The 18506-nt window shown below is 43.1% G+C and overlaps 2 long non-coding RNA genes across 2 annotated transcripts in view; one reads left to right on the top strand and one right to left on the bottom strand.

Moving 5' to 3' along the window:
• Positions 1 to 2730: 2730 nt before the first annotated feature.
• Positions 2731 to 13755, top strand: LOC140612023 (uncharacterized). Its single transcript, XR_012013350.1, has 3 exons — positions 2731 to 2900; positions 12574 to 12688; positions 13205 to 13755. It is a non-coding gene; the product is annotated as an uncharacterized lncRNA (long non-coding RNA).
• A 1226-nt stretch (positions 13756 to 14981) lies between these two features.
• Positions 14982 to 18506, bottom strand: part of LOC140611602 (uncharacterized) — a 39745-nt gene continuing 36220 nt past the window's right edge. The window contains exon 3 of the long non-coding RNA XR_012012700.1: positions 14982 to 16219. This is a non-coding gene — a long non-coding RNA (uncharacterized lncRNA). The remainder of the gene's footprint in view (positions 16220 to 18506) is intronic.

Below are 18506 nucleotides of genomic sequence, written 5' to 3'. Positions count from 1 at the left end.
GGTCCGTTTCATTTCCACAGCATGCCTGCGTTATGAACCGTACCTCAAGGATACGGATACCTGAGGTGTGGTTTGTCAGTGGCATTCCATATGAGGATGAATATAAATTCATGGGAAGCTGAGCGAGTTCGGAGGACAGCTCCTAGTCTTTGAGTCTGATAAGAATCATGCGAGCCTCATAGCCAGACTGCATATGCACTAAAATGAAAAGGGTCTCTGCAGGCATCCTGAGGTTTTGGGGTGGAGAGGAACTTCAGCTCCCAATGCCCTAGCTTTGCTGATTGTTTCTTTTAATGAATGTCTTTCTAAATATTCTTAAAGTCCATTGTTTGCTTGTGCTAACATATGTGCAGGCTCCATCTGTCATCAGAGGAGTTCAATGAACTGGGCTAGTAGCTATCCCTTGCATGAAGGAAAGTATAGGAAATTGTGGAAACCCACAGAGCATACAATTTAGTTTTAACATATATTCATTTGTATTATGAGTAAATGATTATCAAAACCTAAAAACAAAAATAAAACAGTATTCAGATAACACTAAGAAAATTAAGATGGAAATGGAAACGATGAATTATTCATTCAACTAATAATTATTGATGACCTCTTACATGTATGTTGTTTTACAACCATGAGACCTGTAGTTACTTTAGAGTTTAGGGAGTGTTTTTTTCTTCTTCTCCTCCTTCTTTTTCTTTTCTTTCTTCTTCTTCTCCTTCTTCTTTAATCCTCAGAATCCAGAGGGCTCAGAAATCTATATTTTTAAAATGTCCCTGGGTGATTCTAATGTGGGTTGTCTAGCACCTGTACTTTAAAGAAGTAGGTCTAAGTTCCAGAATAGATCTAAATTCTCTATTCCAGCCTGGCATTTCTTGATTCATTTTTTAAAAATTTAATTTAATTTCATTATGGATCAATTTATTAAACTAAAACAAAAACAGTTCACCTGTTTGTCCCACCTTCCACCCCTCACCTCTGGCAACCATCAATCTGCCTCTGTATCTACGATATATAATATATACTATATATAAACAAATATAAATGACTATTAATGATATATACATTGTTGTTACAAATATATAGATCACTAATATATAATTATATTAAATATATTAATGTATAAATATATATATATATATATTTAGATTCCACATTTAAGAGAGACCACACAGTATTTGCCTCTCTTTCTGTCTGACTTCTTTTCACTTAGCATGATGCCCTTGAGGCCCATCTACATTGTCACACTGGTGGAATGTCCTCATTTTTTTTTGTGGCTGTTTAATATTCCACTGGGTATATACAATTTCTTTATCCAAAAATCTATCAATAAACACTTAGACTATTTCCATATCTTGGCTATCATAAATAATGCTGCAATGGACATAAGGATGCAGATGTCTTTTCAAATTAGTGTTTTCATTATCTTCAGATAAATAGAAATGGAATTTCTAGATTATGTGGTAATTCGGTTTTTAATTTGTTGAAAATCCTCCAGACTGTTTTCCGTAGCGACTGCACTGATTCACATTCTCACAAATAGTGCACAGGGCTGCTTTTTCTCCACATCCTCACCAACACTTGTTATTTCTAGTCTTTTTGATAACAGACATTCTGACCGACCAAGTGATAGCTCATTGTAGTTTTGACCTGAATTGACAATGAATGATGTAGAGCATCTTTCTTGTACCGGTCGGACATCTGTATGTCTTCTCTGGGAAAAGGTTCAGATGTTCTGCCCACTTTTTAACTAGATTTTTTGTGGGGGAAGGGATTGCCACTTATCTGTATGAGTTCTTTGCATAATTTGAGCATTATTAGCTCCATATCGACATGATTTTCAAATACTTTCTCCCATTTGGTAGATTTCCTTTTTATTTTGTTGATGGTTTCCTTTGCTGTGCAGAAGCTTTTTGGTTTGCTGTAGTCCTGCTTGCTTATTTTTGCTTTTGCTTTGGTGTCGTGTTCAAAAAATCATCACCAAGACATATGGCAAAGGATCTTACTGCTTATGTTTTATGGTTTCAGATCATATGTTCAGATCATATGTTCAAGTATTTAGTCCATTTTGAGTTGATTTTTGTGTATAGTATAAGACAAACGTCCAGTTTCATTCCTTTGCACGTGGCTGTCCAATTTTCCCACCACCATTTATTGAAGAGATTTTCCTTTCCTCATTGTATTTTCTTGACTCCCTTGTCATAAAGTAACTGACTGTATCTGCCTGAGTTTATTTCTGGGCTCTACTATTATGCTCCCTTGATCTATGTGTCTGTTTTTAATGCCAATACCACACTGTTTTAATTACTATAGCTTTGTAATACAGCTTGAACTCAGAGAGTGTGATGCCCTCAGCTTCGCTCTTCTTTCTCAAGATTTCTTTGATTATTCGAGGTCCTTTACGGTACTATATAAATTTTAGGATTTTTTGTTGTGTTTCTGTAAAAAATGTCACTGGTATTTTGATAGGGTTTGCACTGAGTAGACTGCTTTGAGTAGTATGGACATCTTAACAATGTTGATTCTACATTGTGTTCATGCATGAACACAAAATACCTTTCCATTTTGTGTCTTCTTCAGTTTCTCTCATTAATATCTTGTGGTTTTCAATATACAGGTTTTTCACCTCCTTGGGTTAAATTTGTTCCTGGGCATTTTGTTCTTTTTGATGCCATTGTAAATGGGATTGTTTTCTTAATTTCTTTTTCTGATAATTCATAATCAGTGTATAGAAATACAACAGAATCCGAGCAAGATGGCGGAAGAGTAGGGTCCCCAGGTCACCTGTCTCCACCAAACTACCTAGAAAACCTTCAAATTATCCTGAAAATCTATGAATTCGGCCTGAGATTTAAAGAGAGACCAGCTGGAATGCTACAGTGAGAAGAGTTCGCGCTTCTACCAAGGTAGGAAGACGGGGAAAAAGAAATAAAGAAACAAAGGCCTCCAAGGGGGAGGGGCCCCGCGAGGAGCCGGGCTGAGGCCGGGGCGAGTGTCCCCAGGACAGGAGAGCCCCGTCCCGGAGGAGCAGGAGCTGCACCGACCTTCCCGGGCGGAAAGGGGCTCCAGGGAGGTGGAGCAGGACCAGGAGGGCGGGGATGCCCTCGGGCTCCCTGGGACAGTAACAGACACCTGCGCCCCGGGAGATGCGCCGAGCTCCCTAAGGGCTGCAGCGCGGGCGGCAGGACCCGGCGGGACCCGGAGCAGCTCGGGGGGCTCGGGGGCGGCTCCGCGGAGGGGGCTGCGCGGCCCCGGGAGCAGCTCGGCCGGGCTCGGGCAGAGGAAGAGGCTCCGTGCGGAGGGGGCTGCGCGGTTCCAGGAGCAGCTCGGAGGGGGCTCGGGGGCGGCTCCGCGGAGGGGGCTGCGGGGCGGGAGCGCGAATCCACCAGCGCAGGCTCCGGAGCACAGGGCGCCGGGACACAGCCCAGGATCCCGCCTCCCCCGGGACAGGCAGAGGCCGGGAGGGCCCAGGACAGCGAGGACGCTCCTGCCCCAGCTGAGCAGATCAGCGGCCCCGCCCCGAGCCTCCAGGCCCTGCAGACGGAGAGCTCTGGAGCTACTGCGGGGGCTGACTCCAGGGCTCCAGAGCTGGCCCCGCCACTAGGGCTGTTGTGCCTGGGGCCTCACGGGGTAAACACCCCCACTGAGCCCCGCACCAGGCAGGGGCACAGCAGCTCCCCCAACTGCTAACACCTGAAAATCAGCACAGCAGGCCCCTCCCCCAGAAGACCAGCTAGACGGACAAGTTCCAGGGGAAGCCAAGGGACTTAACACAGAATCAGAAGATACTCCCCGGTGGTTCTTTTTTTGTTTGTTTTTGTTTTTGTTTTTGTTTTGTTTTGCTTTTTGATTTGTTTCCTTCCCCCACCCCCTTTTTTTCTCCTTTTTCTTTCTCTTTTTCTTCTTCTTTTTTTTTTTTTTCGTTTTTCTTTTTCTTCCCTTTTTTTTTCTCTTTCTCTTTTCTTTCCTTCTTTCTCTCCTCTCTTTTTCTCTTTTTCCCAATACAACTTGCTTTTGGCCACTCTGCACTGAGCAAAATGACTAGAAGGAAAACCTCACCTCAAAAGAAAGAATCAGAAACAGTCCTCTCTCCCACAGAGTTACAAAATCTGGATTACAATTCAATGTCAGAAAGCCAATTCAGAAGCACTATTATACAGCTACTGGTGGCTCTAGAAAAAAAGTATAAAGGACTCAAGAGACTTCATGACTGCAGAATTTAGAGCTAATCAGGCAGAAATTAAAAATCAATTGAATGAGATGCAATCCAAACTAGAAGTCCTAACGACGAGGGTTAACGAGGTGGAAGAACGAGTGAGTGACCTAGAAGACAAGTTGATAGCAAAGAGGGAAACTGAGGAAAAAAGAGACAAACAATTAAAAGACCATGAAGATAGATTAAGGGAAATAAACGACAGCCTGAGGAAGAAAAACCTACGTTTAATTGGGGTTCCCGAGGGCGCGGAAAGGGACAGAGGGCCAGAATATGTATTTGAACAAATTCTAGCTGAAAACTTTCCTAATCTGGGAAGGGAAACAGGCATTCAGATCCAGGAAATAGAGAGATCCCCCCCTAAAATCAATAAAAACCGTTCAACACCTCGACATTTAATTGTGAAGCTTGCAAATTCCAAAGATAAAGAGAAGATCCTTAAAGCAGCAAGAGACAAGAAATCCCTGACTTTTATGGGGAGGAGTATTAGGGTAACAGCAGACCTCTCCACAGAGACCTGGCAGGCCAGAAAGGGCTGGCAGGATATATTCAGGGTCCTAAATGAGAAGAACATGCAACCAAGAATACTTTATCCAGCAAGGCTCTCATTCAAAATGGAAGGAGAGATAAAGAGCTTCCAAGACAGGCAGCAACTAAAAGAATATGTGACCTCCAAACCAGCTCTGCAAGAAATTTTAAGGGGGCCTCTTAAAATTCCCCTTTAAGAAGAAGTTCAGTGGAACAGTCCACAAAAACAAAGACTGAATAGATATCATGATGACACTAAACTCATATCTCTCAATAGTAACTCTGAATGTGAACGGGCTTAATGACCCCATCAAAAGGCGCAGGGTTTCAGACTGGATAAAAAAGCAGGACCCATCTATTTGCTGTCTACAAGAGACTCATTTTAGACAGAAGGACACCTACAGCCTGAAAATAAAAGGTTGGAGAACCATTTACCATTCGAATGGTCCTCAAAAGAAAGCAGGGGTAGCCATCCTTATATCAGATAAACTAAAATTTACCCCAAAGACTGTAGTGAGAGATGAAGAGGGACACTATATCATACTTAAAGGATCTATTCAACAAGAGGACTTAACAATCCTCAATATATATGCTCCGAATGTGGGAGCTGCCAAATATATCAATCAATTATTAACCAAAGTGAAGAAATACTTAGATAATAATACACTTATACTTGGTGACTTCAATCTAGCTCTTTCTATACTCGATAGGTCTTCTAAGCAAAACATCTCCAAAGAAACGAGAGCTTTAAATGATACACTGGACCAGATGGATTTCACAGATATCTATAGAAATACAACAGATTTTTGTGTATTGATTTTGTATCATGAAACTGTACTGAATTTATTTATTGGTTCTAATAATTTTTTGATGGAGTCTTTAGGGTTTTCCTCCTATATTATGTCACCTGCAAATAATGACGACTTTACTTCTTCCTTTCTATTTGGAACCATTTTATTTATTTTTCTTGTCTAATTGCTCTGGCTAGGACTTCCAATAATACTTTCAGATATGACCCCTAAAGAATAGGCAACAAAATTAAAAATTAGAAAATGGGACTATATCAAACTAAAAATACTCTACACAGCAAAACAAACCATCAAAAAAGTGAAAAGACAGCCTACAAAATGGGAAAAATATTTGCAAACCATATATCTGATAAGGGGTTTATATCCAACATATACAAAGAATTTATACAACTCAATAGGAAAAAAACAACCCAATTTAAAAATGGGCAAAGGACCTGCATAGACATTTCTTCAGTTAAGATATATGAAAGGCCAACAGGTACATGAACAGATGATCTATCACTAGTCTTTAGGGAAATTCAAATTAAAACAATGAAATATCACTGCATGCCTTTTAGAATAACCATCATCAGAATGATGAGACAATAATTGTTGGCATGTGTATAGAGAAAAGGGATCCCTTGTGCGGTGTTGGTGGGGAAGTAAATAAGTATGGCCCCTATGGAAAACTCTATACAGGATCCTCAAAAAAAAAAAAAAAAACTGTCATATGATCTAGGATTCTACTTCTGAAAATATATCCAAAGGAAACAAAAAAAAACTAACTCAAAAAGATATCTGCATCCCCATATCCCCATATTCATAGTAATATTATTTACAATAGCTGAGATATGGAAACAACCTAAGTGCCTATCGATGGATGAATGGATAGAGATATATATACAATGGAATATTACTTAGCCACAAAAAAGAGGAAATTCCACAATTTGCAACAACATGGATGGACCTTAAGGGCATTATGCTAAGTGAAATAAGTCAGACAGTGAAAGACAAACACTGTATGTTCTCACTTATATGTGAAATCTAAAAAGAAAACAAATTCATAAAAAAGAGATCAGACATATGGTTACCAGAGGAGGAGAATTGGGAAGGGGGAATGGGAGGAAGGTGCTTGAAAGGCACCAACTTCCAGTTATACAATAAATACGGACTAGGGATGTAATGTATAACAAGAGGGCATAGCTAACACTGATGTATGATACATAAGAAAATTATTAAGAGAGTAAATTCTAAGACTTCTCATCACAAAAATATTTTTTCTTTTTCTTTTTTTCTTTCTTTTCTTTTTTTGTATCTATATGAGAAGATGGATGCTAGCTGAACCTGTTGTGGTAATCATTTCACAATATATGTAAATCAAGCCATTGTGCTGTATGCCTTAAACATATACAGTTATGTGTATCAATTATCTGTCCATAAAACCAGAAAAAAATGCTCAAGATTCAGGAGACAAAAAAATCTAAGGAAATCTGAATAAAGCATGGACTTCAGATAATATTTAAAAAAAATAAAAGAAAACCAAACAAAAAACAATTCCCTCTATCTATCTATCTATCTATCTATATATATATATATATATATATCACACTTAATATTCTGATGGGTTGTATATGATTTATTCATTACTTCACTTATCCATTCTTTAACAACAACTTATTTACTGTACATAATGAGTTCTATTCAAGGAGGTGAGTGGATGGTAGTAAATAAGACAAACAAGTCTCTGTTCTTATGGAGACTATTTCCTAGTGGTGTTGGGGAAAATTGATGATAATGCTATTAAGAAAACTATGCAGAAAGATATTATGGACAGTGAGTGGGCTTATTTGGATGACTAAAGAGGAAAGCCTTCAAGCTAAGAGTTGGAGATTAAAATTGCCACATGATTTCCAAGGACAAACATCCCAGACTGAGAAAATCCAAGAACAAGGGCTCTGAGGCAAACATTAATTAGCTTAGCGTGTTGACAGACAAAGGCTAAAGCATGGGAGCAAGAAAGAGAGTGGTAGGAGGTAAGATTGGAGAACTACATAGAAACAAAACAAAGAGTTTTTGTTTCTGATCTATGTGCATGGGAAGCCACTGGAAGATTTTAAGTAGAAAAGTGACCATTATCTTATTTATGTTTTTAAAAGGATCGCTTTCAGAAGAATGGACTGCAGGAAGCAAGAGAAAAGCAGGGGACAAGTTAGGAGAATATTTCAGATTACAGCTTGCAGCAAGCTTTTAAGGGATGATGCATTTTGATTTCCTTTAATATGTATGTAAGCACCATGGCTGAGGTAAATGGGAAAATGGAGGAAAACTATAGAAAGGACAGAGATGAGCGAAGAAATTGAGAAAGATCTGAATCTGTGAATGGGCATAGTATAACTAGCAGAGATAGGAGACCTTAAATAGGACCTCTGTGACCCAGCCCATCTTATTATAGAAAAGTAAGTAAAAGTGACAGAAAATAAGGTGGTGCTCGAAACCAATGAGAACATTTTAAAATATTGTAGGAGTCAACATGAAGGGGAAACCACTGACAATGTTCTAGACTGTGCTTTCATCAAAACTAATACCAACTGGAATGGATATTAGCTGAAGAAGAAGGATCTCTGAAGTTTATACTGATATTGATTTAAAAAAAATTTAGAAAGTCTAGGTGGAGGAGGAGTTCTTCTTTGCCAAAAAATGCCAGCCAAAAAAGTGCAAAATCACAATGGAAGTTGAAAATTTACATTTTTACAATTTTACAATCACTAGAGTAATAACTGATGCACCAAGTGCCCATACATAAGTGCCAAACTTACTGGGTAAAAGATTGTGTGAGAAAAAATATTCACATGGTCACAAGATTTCACCCCAGTATTAGTTATTATTTTGAAAAAGAAATGTTGTTTTTATCATAGAGAAATCTGGTAGAAATTACCTTAGCCAAATGATCAAATTCAACATTACCCATAATGACACAAACGGACCCTGTTTGCCCATGATGTGATTCACTGAGAAGGCCCCGTATGTGGTATTCCTTTCCAAAACGTTTTACCTGCATCGAATCTTGAAAAAGCAATCAAATTAATCTAAACTAAGGGACAATCTGCAACAATTACCATCCTGGACTAAAAAAAAAAAAATGTAATTAAAAAAAAAGGATAAGAAACTGCTCTGGATGAGGAACTAAAGAAGTATAACGGCTAACTACAATGAGTTACCCTTTTTTGGATCCTGGATTTAAAAAATAAGTAAATAAAACTATAAAAGATACTATTCAAATAATTATAGACATTTGATAATGGGTCACATATAAGAGAATAGCTTCATATACAAACTACCTGTACCTCCTAAGGGCTGATAGACTATGCTGTTTGCAAATGGCTCGGAAAGAGAGACATAGAAGCAAAGAATAAAAATGAGTGAGTCCACATAAAGAATATATAGTTGCTCACTGTCTTCATCTTGCAAATTTTCTATGCATTTGAAATCTTTCCAAATAGGAGAGGTAATGAAAAGTAGACAAGGCAATGCCCTGTGTGCTGAAGTGGATATTTATTTCTTTTATTTACTTAATAATTATTCTCCAGAAGTGGAGAATGGCTCTCTCCATCCACTTGCTGTGCATGGTGAAGGCAACGTGGTGTGGTGTTCAAGGAACAGGCTCTGGAGCCCAAATTCCTGGGTTCCTATTGCAACATTTTTATGTAGTAACTGTGTGGCTTTGGACACATTAGTTAACTTCCTTGTGCCTCAGTTTCCTAACTATAAAGTGGGGATTAAAAACAGCACCAACCACATAGAGTTTTTGTGAGTATTAAAGCATGTGGCAAGTAGCAAGCAGTCAAGAAATGAGCGCTGTTAGTATTTCTTTCCAATGGTCTCTTAAGGCAAGACTGAATATCCTCAAAAGATACCAATGAGAGAACACATCTTTTAAAATCTCATAAAATCTCATAACTGTGGATATCACCAATAATAAAAATTAGCATCTGGGAATATTTTTATCATTTTTTCTTCCCCGATGATCTCAGAACTTCAGTTTAGTGTTTTATGCTTTTTTAATGAATAATTCTAATAATATCTGCCTTGTAGGGTTGTTGCTATGATTAGAAGTTCAAGAATATTCATAATGATTATTCTGAGTAAGCAAAAACAAGTTAAATTATGCTTGATATTCTCTATTAAAGATAACAGGGAAATATTTTAGAAATATTTTCACTTAAAATAACTTAAATTTTAGTATTCAAATTCAATTATGCTTTTAAAAACATTTCCTTCAAGATTTTGCTTTCTCCTAATCCCACAATGGGGAATTGAAATAAAACCCAGGGATGAGCTAATGTGTAGACCTAACAAAATTTATTCTTTCCCTTCCCCAACCTGACTCTGAGACCCAGAGGGCTATATTCTTGCTGTAAAGGTAAACTCAAAGTAAATCTGTTCTTGACCCCCAAAGAATTGCAAGAGAAATCAATTATTTCAAATGTGGCCCTGAAAAAGGGGTGGCGGGGGGGAGGGCGGTGAATGATGCTAAGAATTTGGATACGAAACTCAGTTCTCATTTGGTTTTATATCTGAAATCACATATGTGTAGTGCAAAAATATCAAGCTAAGAATTCAATGTAGTGTAACCCCTTACTGGTAATACCCCTGGTTCCTGAAAAAGGCAAGTGGAAATACACTCTGCAGAAACTCAACTTCCAGCCAAGCCAATGAGAATCCTCACAAGCAAAGTTATAAGGAAAATGAACAGTCCACAATCAAAAATAACAAAATAAATTTTTTAAAAAGGCACCAAGAATGAAAACCAGGGCAATGATATGGCCCACAAAGTAGTCCTATAATAAATTCAGATTGTGGGGTCATCTCTAATGGGTTTGTAATGTGTCGACTTCACTAGGCTGCAGTGCTTTCCCTGCCAACATGTAGCATAACACCCAGGGCTCATCCCATCAAGTGCCCCCCTCAGTGCCCGTCACCCAGTCACCCCCACCCCCCGCCCACCTCCCCTTCCACCACCCATAGTTCGTTTCCCAGAGTGAGGAGTCTCTCATGTTCTGTCTCCCTCCCTGATATTTCCCACTCATTTTTTCTCCCTTCCCTTTTATTCTCTTTCACTATTTTTTATATTCCCCAAATGAATGAGACCATATCATGTTTGTCCTTCTCTGATTGACTTATTTCACTCAGCATAATACCCTTCAGGTCCATCCACGTCAAGGCAAATAGTGGGTATTTGTCGTTTCTAACGGCTGAGGAATATTACATTGTGTACAGAGACCACAGCTTCTCTATCCATCATCTGTTGATGGACACCGAGGTTCCTTCCACAGTGTGGCTATTGTGGACATTGCTGCTGTGAACATCGGGGTGCAGGTGTCCCGGAGTTTCCCTGCATCTGTATCTTTGGGGTAAATCTCCAGCAGTGCAACTGCTGGGTCGTAGGGCAGGTCTATTTTTACCTCTTTGAGGAACCTCCACACAGTTTCCCAGAGTGGCTGCCCCAGGTCACATTCCCACCAACAGTGCAAGATACATCACAATACAAGCATCCATCCAAACACTGGAAAGAACTTAAATACACAAGCTAACCTTGCATCTAAAGGACTGGAGAAAGAATAGCAAACAAAACCTACACCAAGCAGAAGAAGAGAGTTAATAAAGATTCGAGCAGAACTCAATGAAATTGAGAGCAGAAGAACTGTGGAACAGATCAACAAAACCAGGAGTTGGTTCTTTGAAAGAATTAATAAGAGAGATAAACCATTAGCCAGCCTTATTAAAAAGAAGAGAGAAAAGACTCAAATTAATAAAATCATGAACGAGAAAGGAGAGATCACCACCAACACTAAGGAAATACAAACGATTTTAAAAACATATTATGAGCAGCTATACGCCAATAAATTAGGCAATCTAGAAGAAATGGACGCATTTCTGGAAAGCCACAAATTACCAAAACTGGAACAGGAAGAAATAGAAAACCTGAACAGGCCAATAGCCAGCGAGGAAACCGAAGCAGTCATCAAACACCTCCCGAGACACACAAGTCCAGGGCCAGCTGGCTTCCCAGGGGAGTTCTATCCAACGTTTAAAGAAGAAACCATACCTATCCTACTAAAGCTGTTTGGAAAGATAGAAAGAGATGGAGTACTTCCAAACTCGTTCTATGAGGCCAGCATCACCTTAATTCCAAAACCAGACAAAGACCCCACCAAAAAGGAGGATTATAGACCAACATCCCTGAGGAACACAGAAGCAAACATTCTCACCAAGATACTAGCCAACAGGATCCAACAGTACATTAAGAAGATTCTTCACCAGGAGAATTCTCTTTCCTGAATGTTTCTGGTAGCCCTACGAGGGAAGTCCTTGGGGTTTGGGAAGCAGGAGGCAAACAGCAGCCGGACTGCAGGGCGTGTGCAATGTTGCTTTGCTGCCTCCCCTCTCGATGGGAAGCATTAGCTGGACCCCAATTCCTCTGCCTTCCCTTCCACCCTTTCCCGACTCCTGGGAAAACCATGTGTACACAGTTCAGTGACTCCCCAGCAAGCAGGGAACCCAACATGGGGCTCAATCCCAGGTCCCTATCGCCTCTGTAAAATGCCCTTGTCCCCAGCAGCAGAGACAACAGGAATGGAAACACCTCTCAGTCCCCTCCTGGGATTGCAGCTCCCACGGGTGGCTCAGACTGCTCCTGATCCTCCGCCGCTGCCCTGTGCCCTGGAACTTGACTCAGAAGCAAAGCCCTGAAGTAAGTCTCAGAGCCATGCAGAGACTGTTTAGCCAACTCTCCAATTGTAAAAAAAAAAAAAAAAAAAAAAATTAAAAATGTGCGGGTGTGTTTGTTGTCCATATTTCCTAGTGGAGGCTTCACATCGCTGTTTGACACTACATTATGAGACACAGATTATAAAACGATTGTGTTCAGTATATTTAGACAAGCATGAGGGTGTTGTGCTTGTGCTTTGGATGTAAAAAGCTGCTCCTGTTCTAACGGGAAACAGAAAATCAGAAAATTAATAAAATTATAACTTTTCTTAAACTCATCAGAGAGGCGAGGTCACAAGATAACCAAGTTAACTGAATTCCAAAGAGTGACAATCCCCTCTGCAGAGAAGCAGAAGTGTTTTGCCTTTGAGAGAGCATGTGCGGAACTATCATAAAGGTAAGCAAGAAGAAATTAGATAAGATTAACAAATCCTGGTTTTAAAGGATTTTATTTATTTATTTGAGAGAGAGCCCACAAGCTTGGGGAGGGGCAGAGGAAAAGGGAGAAGCAGACGCCCCAGCAAGCAGGGAACCCAACATGGGGCTCAATCCCAGGACCCTGGGATCATGACCTGAGCTGAAGTCAGATGCTTAACTGACTGAGCCCCCCAGGTGCCCCAAATTCTTTTTTTTTTAAGATTTATTTATTTACTTTAGAAAGAGGGAGAGATGGTGTGTGAGAACGGGGAGAGGGGCAGAGGAAGAGGAGGAGAAGCAGACTCCCTGAGGAGCAGGGAGCCTGAAATGGGGCTTAATCCTGGACCCTGGGATCATGACCTGAGCCAGTGTAGACACTTAAGTGACTGAGGCACCCCAGATTAACACAGTTTTGAAGGCTAGCGTATCAACTGAGAATAACTGGGAGCCCCAGACAGAAAAAAATATACACTCACTTGCAAGATGCTTCCTGCAGGTTTCCTCTCGGTGTTCCCAGGAAAGATGAGGCATAGGGCAGAAGAGTCAAGAGAGTCCCTACTCATGGAACAAGTGTGCGATCTACCGGACTGGTGGTAGAGGAAAATGTGGGAAACGCTGCCTGCTTCCCCAGACTCCTCTTTCATATGAAGCAAAAGTCCTATACCACTTGGGTAGACGAAGCAAACCCTTGTGCAAAGATCCACTTCTGGAAGGAAAAGGGAGAAACAACAGCTTGCTCTTGAGAACAACACAGTGAGACCTCTTGGGCTCCGATTCTGATAAAAGTCAGAGGTCTGCTGCCACTGCAGGGAGAGCAAGAAAATATGAGCACTATTGGATTAATAAATAGAAGAAGAAAGATAACACTTGGCAAAAAATATGTACGTGGGTGTCATTAAAGAAGAAACTTGGGATCCCTGGGTGGCTCAGCGGTTTGGCGCCTGCCTTTGGCCCAGGGCACGATCCTGGAGTGTCGGATCGAGTCCCACGTCAGGCTCCCGGAATGGAGCCTGCTTCTCCCTCCTCCTTTGTCTCTCTCTCTCTCTCTCTCTCTCTCTATGTCTATCATAAATAAATAAATAAATAAATAAATAAATCTTAAAAATAAAAAAAAAACAGGAGAAAAGAGTTATAAAAAAAAAAAAAAAGAAGAAACTCAAACGGCAAACATATTAAAAATACTCAACTTTATCAATAATTAGGAAAATGCAAATGAAAACTGTAAGACACCATTCCATACGCTTCAGGTTTACATAATTTCAAAACTCTGGCAAAACCAAATGCAGAAGAAGAAGTGAATCATTAAGAATTCCCATGCACTTTGGGGGATAGAAATTGGTAGGACTGCTTTGAAAACCAATTTTTCATCACTGGTAATTGTAAACTTTGCATACACTGCGGTGTCATCAATTTTGCTCCAACATACATGCCCTGAGTCAATTCATGCAGAGCACCTGGGGACAAGGAATAAAGGGGAAAGGAGAAAGAATGAGTGGGTAATATCAGGGAGGGAGACAGAATATGAGAGACTCCTAACTCTGGGAAACGAACTAGGGGTGGTGGAAGGGGAGGTGGTGGGGACATGGGGGTGACTGGGTGACGGGCACTGAGGGGGGCACTTGACGGGATGAGCACTGGGTGTTATTCTGTATGTTGACAAATTGAACACCAATAAAAAATACATATATTAAAATAAATATAAATAAAATAATAAAAATAAAATAAATTTTAAAAAAAGCAGGATTGTTCACAATAGCTCCAAACTCAAAAGAACCCAAAATCCTATCAACAGCAGAATGGATAAATACAATGCGGACAGTGACCAGTAATGAAAAGGAAGAGATGACATCTACGTGGAAGGATATCACAAACACAACATAGAATAAAGTGAGCAAGTCATAAAAGTGCACTTAAACTACAGTTGTATTTACAGAAAATACAGAATCAGGCAAAACTGAAAAACGTATTCTTTAAACATGCAAACATTGGTGGTGGCAAAAATAGAAAGAATCAAAGAATAGACATCAAATTCAGGAGAATTGTTTTTCCTGGAGAGAAAGGAAGAAGTGGAATTGAGAAGAGGTATAAAGGGAAATTCTAATAAACTGTCAATGTTCTTATTTACAAGTTGGCTGTTGTGTAAAAGGGCAGTTGTTTTATTATTAAATATATATATATTTTTTTAATGCTCTTTTGTATGTGTGATGTGATAGATTTCACTGTAAAAAAGAAAAAACTAGTTAAAAAATAATGAATGGTCACTGCAGCCAAGGTGGAGTATCAGGAACCAGGTTTATTTTACTCCTTGAAACAACAGAAATCAGAAAACTGTACCAAACAGGTAAGACAACAGTTTCAAGGTGCTGAACGCCAGGCCTTGAAGGTGACATTCCCGAGAGGCAGGCACGGCGGCAACGGCCCTGCAAGTGGCCAGCTCAGGCCTGGGGACCGGAGGGGCCTCCCCAGGCAGGTGCCCGTGGGGTGGGCCGGACACGCCGGAGCCCTCCCGGGAGCACCAGGCAGGGGGCAGCTGCGGGGAGGGAGCTCCGGGGAGGACTCTGTGCAAGTGGGGACATCATCAAGTCTGGGGAAAGAACCATCTGGAAGGGTCCAAGGGGACGGTCCTGGGCCCCAGAGGTGATGCCGAGTGAGTGACTCCCCCAGGAGAAGCAAGGCCGGGCATCTCTTACCTCCAGGCTCTTGTAAAACAGGTGGAGCTGAGGCCCCCACGGGCCGCACAGCTAATAACCGTCGCACCCAGACGCCAGCTGGTCTTCTGACCCAAACAGATGCCTTTTGCAATTTACTGAGCTCTGTCTCCTTCCACTGTCGCCTGCGATTGACAACGTTCCATGAGCCTGATCAGCTTTCCTTTCCTGCTGGAGATCGTCTCCCTCCTTAACGCACAATGGCTTGAAACTTGCACAAAACACTTCAAACGTATGGGCTCAGCATATTCCATGAACGCTGTAGCTTTTCTCCATCAATTTTTTTTTTTAAAGTAAGTAGGCCCCCCACCCAGGGTATAGACCAATATGGCCTGAACTGTAAGCGGGACTTGGATTCTCGGCCCTAGATTAAGACCCGCATACTTTACAGCCCGAGTCACCACGGCGTCCTGCTTCCCTTCGTATTTTGATTCCGTCAATCATCTCTTAAAGAATGATTATAGTTCTATTTGATTGATTTTAAAATGAACTGCCTACAGTGCGCCAGAACAAACTGCAAAAACATTTACCGAACTTTAACTATTTGCAGGGTTTTTATTTTTTAATGATTTTCTTCCTACAAAACCTTTTCCATCTTCAAGAATGTCAGTAAGATCCACGTGCTTTAGCTAAGGCATCCCTGAAGCTGCCGTCACGCAATGTCCCATTGGGGTTGCTGGAATAAATGAACGAAGGCCCCGACTGGAGAGTCAGAGTTGGGGCTGGTATGTGCTGTCTGCAGCTGGGCAACGCGAAAGATCTGGAGCACCCTGGGGCTGGCAATCCTGAAGGTAGACCCAAAACTGCACATTAAAAAAAAAAAAAAAAAAAAAAAAGATTTTATTTATCATCAATCTATCATCTATTATCTATCATCTATCTACTATCGGTCATCTATATGTGTATCTATCATCTATCTACCTATCATCTATTATCTATCATCTGTCTATAATCTATCATCTATCAATTATCTATCATCTATCATCTATTATCTATTATCTATCTACTATCAATTATCTATCATCTATCTATCTATCTACTTGTCTGAGAGAGAGCCAGGCAGCACAGAGCAAGGGGAGGGGAAGAGGGTGAGGGAGCAGAGGCTTCCCGCCCAGCTGGGAGCCCCAGGGCACCCCCGTCCCGGGACCAAGGTCATGGCCTGAGCACCAGGCGCCCACACTTTCACAGCCCTGAGCAGCTCAGCAGGAGCGGCCTGCAGCCTCCGGGGCCCAGCCGGGGGCCGCTGCCTCTGGGCCGTGGGGTGCAGCAGTTCCAGGACGGGAGGTGGAGGGAGGGACCGGCCGTCGGAGCCACGAGGCCACAGCAGGTGCCCGCTGCAGAAGGTGGGCCGGGCGGGCTCAGCTGAGCGCTGACTTGGAAACAGGAACTCTGTCCAGAAGCTATTTTCACAGGTCGTGGGGTTAGAGACCTGCCTGCCCTGAGCAGGTACCTGCGAACTTGTGGCCCGCCAGGCGGACACCAGGGACCTGGACACCGGGGACCCCCACCAGGTGGGAAGGGCGCACTGGGGACACGGCCACTCCCCGGTTCGAACTGCAATTTGAACCTGACGAACGTCTCCCTGGAACGATGCCAGAAGGTTCAGGAGGAACACGCTTTGTGTGTTAATTCATCTGTTCGTGTGGGAAAGGTTATGTGTCCATTGGGCTTCGGACATGCGAACTGCGAGTCGGGAACTGCAGCAGGAGCCCGCAGGAGCGCCTCTGGGTGAGGAAACCCCCGTGGAATGAAGCTAAGGCGACTGAGAAAATCGGATTTTCTTTTAAGCTGTTATCTATTTATTCCTGAGAAGCGGGGAGAGAGGCAGAGACCCAGGCCCAGGGAGTTGCGGGGACCCCGACTCAGGCTTCGATCCTGACCCCGGGGCACGGCCTGGGTCCCCCCCCTCCCTGCAGGTGCTCAGCCCCTGGCCTGGGGCCCTGGAAGATGCGGCCTGAGGCTACGGCTGCGGCTCAGGGCTCCCCGTGGATGCCCCCGTGACCTGGGGACACCCGGGCCCAGCGCGAGGCCACGGCCGGGGACCCCCAGATGCCGGCCTGGCCACGGGGGACGTCACCGAGGCCCCGAGCTCCCCCGCTGGAGCCCGAGCCCCGCGCTTGTCACTGGCACCCTAACTTAGCAGCAGCAATTTTTTAAAAATGTCCTTTAAAAAAAATCATAATCCAGCATTCGCAGGCTCACTTTCCTCACAGCAGCCGTGACCGGTGTTCCGGGGGCACGTGGTCCTGGTTTTGGACACGGGCTAGGTCCCCCGCTTGCCACGTGCCCGCCCGAGGAGCCTCGGGCCTCCACCACCTGTGGGTCGCCCTGAGCCACTTTGTCTTCTCACCGAGTGCCAGCCTGCGGGGGGGGGGGGGGGGGGGGGGCACGAGCCACGCAAGCCTGGGGACCGGGCCGCGCTTCCCTGACCCGACAGCACTTTCCCCCACCCCCAACCCCTTTCCGGGAACCCCACCAGGCCAGGAGGGGGAGCACACTCAGCCGGAGCACGACGGTGTATTTTTGAAGTCACCTAATCTTATGACTAGAGAATAACAAAATTGCGCGTAGTGACCACCACCGGCCGCAGCGCAAAGGGAACAAAGAAGCCATCGCAAAATCCTACCTAGCGAGGTATGTCGTCTTTAGTGTCTTCCTCCAAGGCCCTCTGCTGCCTGCACCTCCCCTGACAGTCCCTCTGCGCCCCGCAGCCTCCTTGTAGGGTAAGGCGGCACCATCCCGGAGCCCCCTGGGCCCAGTCCCCCCTTGAGGCTCCGGAAGCTGCACCTGCCGCCCCTGGGGCCCCACCTTGTCCCCACCGAGCCACAGCGATCTGCCCCAGCGCTGGTGCCCGCTCTCCCTGCGAGGCTGCCGGGTCGCTGCCCAAGGAAGTGCTCTCGTGCACAAATTCTGTTTCTCTGCCCGCCCCTCGGTGGGGGGCTTAACCCCCCATCCTCAGCCTGAGCTCCATCATCTTCCCACGGGGACAACGTTCCCAGCTACCTGGTACACAGCCAGCTTGCCATGGGTCCGCTCCATTTCTCCATGCCCCCGACCGCCCAGATTTCTGACACATTTGAGATTTTCTCA

This window comes from Canis lupus, chromosome 20 (genome assembly GCF_048164855.1).
Source record: "Canis lupus baileyi chromosome 20, mCanLup2.hap1, whole genome shotgun sequence".
Taxonomy (NCBI): Eukaryota; Metazoa; Chordata; class Mammalia; order Carnivora; family Canidae; genus Canis; species Canis lupus.
The sequence above is the reverse complement of the archived record's forward strand: the minus strand, read 5'-3'. Positions and strand labels throughout refer to the sequence as shown.